This window comes from Narcine bancroftii, chromosome 5 (genome assembly GCF_036971445.1).
Source record: "Narcine bancroftii isolate sNarBan1 chromosome 5, sNarBan1.hap1, whole genome shotgun sequence".
Classification (NCBI taxonomy): Eukaryota; Metazoa; Chordata; class Chondrichthyes; order Torpediniformes; family Narcinidae; genus Narcine; species Narcine bancroftii.
Window position 1 is genome coordinate 6,281,531 of NC_091473.1, and position 4,966 is coordinate 6,286,496.

Below are 4,966 nucleotides of genomic sequence, written 5' to 3' on the forward strand. Positions count from 1 at the left end.
TGTCCCAGTTAAGGGGGGCCCAGTGGAAATGGCACAAAGGGCTTCCTATCCCGGGACACTGGACGGCCAATTAACTGGGATACCAGTGGAAAAGGGGCTACTGTTTCAGGTTAAAGACCCCTGAAAATTTGGAAAACAGACGATAAGGGGTTTGGGAGGGGCCAAGAGAACAGAGCAGATGTCCATGATTGGCATCTCTGTTCCCACCATCTCTCCAGGATGCTAGGATCTCTCGCTGCCTGCTGAGTACTTCCATGAATGGGGTGGGGGGTGGGGGGGGGTGTGAACTGAAGGATGCAAGAGGTGAATAGCTGGCTAAAGTGGGTGTGAAGGATTAATAATCACTGTTGATGTGACTGGAGAAGGTACAACTAGCGGGAAGTGGTTGAAATTTGAGAAAGGTAGCTGTGGGAAATCTGTAATAAAAATGGAGCATTGGAAAGAAGCTCAGGAACGCAGGCAGCTCTGTGGAGAAAACGGTTGACCTTTCAGGTTAAGGAATTTTCAGTGGTGGAAAGGGTTCTCCATTTGAAACACGTGCTCCAAGAATCGTTTTCTTTCGCTGTCTTTGGTCTTCTGTTAGAACATAGAACGTTAGAGCTCAGTTCAAGCCCTTCAGCCCATGATGTTTTGCCAACTTATGATCTAACCCAGTGGTTTTCAAACTGCGCCCCATAAACTCACATCCCACTTTAAGTCATCCCTCTGCCATCGGTGCTCTGTGATTAGTAAGGGATTGCTTAAGGTGGAATGAGAGTGAGAAGGGATGGTTGAAAATCACTGCTCTAGACCCAATTGTGACTGAAATATTTTGCTTGAATAAAATGGTAATTGGCCCATTTCCTTTGGAGTTCTGAAACCATGCACATAATGAGTCAATGAGGGATGATTAAAACAGTGGTTTTCAAACTTTTTCTTTCTGCCCACATCCCACCTTAAGCAATCCCTTACTAATCACAGAGCACCGATGGCCTAGAGGTTATTTAAAATGGGATGTGAGTTTAGGGGGCAGTTTGAAAACCACTGATCTAATCCTTCCGTCCCTCACATCCATGGCCCTCTATTTCACTTACATCCATGTGCCTAACTAAGAGTCTTTCTAGAGTACCAGCGTCCACTACCACCTCTGGCAATGGATTCCAGGCACCCACCTCTCTCTGATTTAAAAAACAAATGGCCTCTGACATCTCCCCTAAACTTTCCTCCAACTGAAACGTATCCTCTGGTGTATTGACACTCCGGAATAAAGGTGCTGGCTGTCCAGCCTCTCCGTACCTCCCTTGATGTGCATCTTTCCAGACAGAATGGCTATGGTGAACAAGGTCTCACCACCACCTGCCAGCCCACTTTGGCCCTCTGCCCTCCATTCCTTCCATGCCCCACACCCCCTTTCTCCGTACCCCCCAGAACGCTTGATTTCTAACTTTATGCAGTTCTGACGAGAGGCCATGGAGCTGAATCCCGGGCTTGTTTTCCCTCTCCAGGTGCCAGCTGACCTGACAATTTCTAGCATTTCCTGCTTTCAGTTGCCCTTTTTTTTTGGCACCGCTTTATACCGAAGCTTATGAATTTTAAGAGGGTTGTGTATTTCGGCTCTGCAGAGCTGTCAGGCATGAGTTAAGACCCTGCCTTGGGATATTGGAGCTTGCCACTTGTCCATTGATCCATTCCACCGGTTCGGCACCGATTAGAAAGGCTGAAGGGTCTGTCTGGGCTGTATGGTTCTATCTACCATGGTTTATTAACCGCTATCCCTCTATCACATATACAGAGCTTTGACTAATGATACATCAATCTAATGGTGCTTTTAACAGATAATGTCAACACGGTTCTAAATTCTGTCAAAGCTTTCCATCTCAAACCAAAGATTGTTAATTATCAGGCCCTGAAACAATTCATTGCACAGTGATTTACGGAATATACCTATGTTTTTTTTGGAACAGTGTGGACAATGATGTGGTTTCTAATTATTTCGTATTAAAGTTTCTGTTAATAAAGTTTTATTCTATAATTGAACGTGAAACATCTTGTCTAATTTCTAAAAAAACCATAGAGAACAATCCAACATGCCAATTCTAGCCTGCAGAATCGGGCACTTTCTGGGTTATCTCCTTTTCTGGGCTGGCTCTCCGGTGCTGAGGGAGTGCCTCCTATCGGAAGGGTCTGCGTAAAAATGAGTCTCACACTTCCAGTGACCCGGGTTCGCTCCTGACCTCCAGCTCGTTTAGCATTTGATGTTCTTCCTGTGACAGCGTGGCTTTCTTTTGTACATTACTGGTCTCTCCCACGTCGGCAGGACGGTAAGCTAATTAACCTCTGGAGCGACTGGGGCAGGAGTTTGGGAAATTTTGGGGGGGGGGGTGGACTTGATTGGGAATGGGGTGGAGTGGGGGGGTGGGAGTGGTGTAAACGCGTGCTCTAAGTGAGACCTGTTTCTGAGCTGTATGGCGCCATGCACCTTTCAGGTGGTCCTATCAGCTCTCGAACAGCAGTTCAGAAATGACTGGGGAAGCTCTGCCCAGTGTCCTGGCCAATGTCTGAGGCATGGGGCAGAGTATCTGCTGTCAGTCACTTGGCTGTGTGTGGGGGTTCGTTGTGCGCTAACTGGTTGCTACCTTTCGTAGAATCACAGATCTATTCCAAATCTGTGCTCTTAAAGATCCAAATATTTCAGCTGCATTGGAGCCAACTGCAATTTATTTTTTTGGTGGGGGGGGAGGGGGAGCTGGTGCTGAATTAACCACGTCCTTCTCCCTCTTTAACCCTTGACATCCTGCAGGGACATTGACATTTCTCCTTGCTTTCTATACATTTTTGAAGATCTGGAAATGAAAGAATGAGAGGGTTTCTGTTTCTACACTGTTCACCAGGAAAGTTTTCCGGCCAACAATTGCTTTTAAAATCTAGTCCTGCTCGTGGGAAGTGCAAGACAATGGGTGGTGGTGAATTCAAACAGCCCAGAAAGGGGCCCTTTACGCCCAGCTCATGTATGGCAACCGTGATACTACTATAGGTTGTACCTCTCTTATCCGGCATTCCGTGATGGAGCACATTCGAATCTGCCGTCGTTCGTACAAACTCCTTACAGACAGCGCGGGATCGCTGGCGCTGTAAAGTCATTGCGGTAACCACTATGTCAACTGTACTGTCACACAGTATTTTTTTTTCCTTTTAAGCTTTGTTCTACCTTTGATATGTTTACATGGGGGGGGGGGGGTTCCCTTAGGGGTCAATTTCTGTTTTCCAGCATTTTCTATGGTCCAGAAATGGTCAGGACCTGATGTCACAGGATTAAAGAGGTACAACATGTACTACAGTAAACTCATTTTCCTGCTTTGATCCAATTTCTCTCCACTTCTTTCCCATCCAAATGCCTGATAAACCTTGTCATGTTAGCTGCCCCCTCTGTAAGCTCCAGACAACCACCGCCCAGTGTGGAAAAACAACCCCCTCCCTCCTTATCTCTTTGCTGTCATGCAATGACCTGAACTCTTTGGCCTTCAAGTGTGGCCTCTCCAATGTTTTGTACAGCTGCAACCTGACAACGTCAACGCCCCAGCCTGTGAAAGCAACCTCACCACAATTCCTTTATTGTCATGTCTGTAATGCACAGAATATGTCAACTTTTGCTTGCCGCAAAGAGGCCGACACTCACCCCCTCGTCCCCCTCCCACCAACAAGGGAAGCAAAGGAGAGTCTGGCCGTCCATGGATTCACCCCCTGTGGCCTCGCAGCCTCCTGTTCACCACCCCATCCACCTGCGTCACCGTTCTCACTGAGCTGTGGACTTCTCTGCTCATTTGACACCCCTAGAGACATTCACAGATTTCCAGTCAGAAAGAAAACACCACGAGCTCAAAACATCAGTAATGCATTTTTACCTTTATAAAGGATTCTGCTTGATCTGCTGAGTTTTTCCAGCATTGTGTTTTAACCCATTCACCACCACCACTTCCCACTAGATTTTAAAAGCAGTGGTTGGTCGGAAAACCTTCCTGGGCTCATGAGGGGGTGGGGGGAGGTGGGGAACAGTGTACAACTGAAATCCTCTCATTCTATCATTTCCAGATCTTAAAAAAGTATTTAGAAAGCAAGGAGAAAGGTCAAAGTCTCAACAGAATACCAAGAGTTCACCAAGAAGACGACGTGGTTAATTCTGTACCAGATCCCCCACAGTTGTAGGCGTAGAGCCGGAGGCTAAGAACACAGCCCTGTGGTGCTCTGGTACTGATGGAGATTGTGGAGGAGAGGTTCTTACCAATCCTCACTGAGTGTGGTCTGGAGGTGAGGAAATCCAGGATCCAATACAGTGGGGCGTTAGTATTGGAGTTTGCCGATCCATTTTGAGGGGCTGATGGTGTTAAAATGCCGAAGTGTGATCAATTAAAGCAATAAATTGCAGTTGCCTCTAGTGTAGCTGAAATAAGTGGAATACACTGGACACTCAATGTATTTGTTTGGTGTTGACATTTGGAGTATAATTTCTATCATTGTCAAACCAATGGAAGCCCCATGGGCTTGATATAATAGAACTATGGGGCATGATTGTAAACAGAATATCAGGGACGTATGTGATGTCATGTATTAGAATTTTAGAATTTTAGCTTTGACATGGGGCTCCCACTTGACTGTATCAAGTTCACCAGCAGGTGGCAGTGGTGCTACAATGTTCAGAGCAAACTTGCGTTAGCCATTGTGCAGGAGCAGAAACAATTGCGTTTATTTTAACACTGATGTTTAACCCCCATTCACACAGGAAGCACCATAGAGTCAGAGAGAGATATCTTCAGCCCATCTTGCAGGCTGACCACGTACTAATCTACGAATCGTACATTAATCCCATTTTCTACAAGCCATAAAGTGTGGAAACAGACCCTTTGGCCTAATGTACCCACGCCGATCAAATTGTCCCACTCACTCTCGTCCCAGCGGCCTGCATTTGGCCTATATCCCTCCAAGCCCATCC